The following is a 280-nucleotide window of genomic DNA, read 5'->3' as shown; positions in this document are numbered from 1 at the left end:
GTCTTGGATTTTGGGTGATCTCGTTTTTTTGTGGATCTTTTTTTAATCGTTTTTAAAAATATTATAAATGATTTTTATTGTTAAAGTGACAATTTTCAGAGTGGATTATTGCGCAAGTAATGATGGGTTCTATTTTTTAATTGTCATGTTTTTTTTTTTAATTAACTAAAAATGTTCTAGTTCAGTTCTAGTTCAGTTCTAATTCAGTTCTAGTTCAGTTCTAGTTCAGTTCTAGTTCAGTTCTAGTTCAGTTCTAGTTCAGTTCTAGTTCAGTTCTAGT

This window comes from Lucilia cuprina, chromosome 5 (assembly GCF_022045245.1).
Source record: "Lucilia cuprina isolate Lc7/37 chromosome 5, ASM2204524v1, whole genome shotgun sequence".
In the NCBI taxonomy this organism is placed as follows: domain Eukaryota; kingdom Metazoa; phylum Arthropoda; class Insecta; order Diptera; family Calliphoridae; genus Lucilia; species Lucilia cuprina.
The sequence above is the reverse complement of the archived record's forward strand: the minus strand, read 5'-3'. Positions refer to the sequence as shown.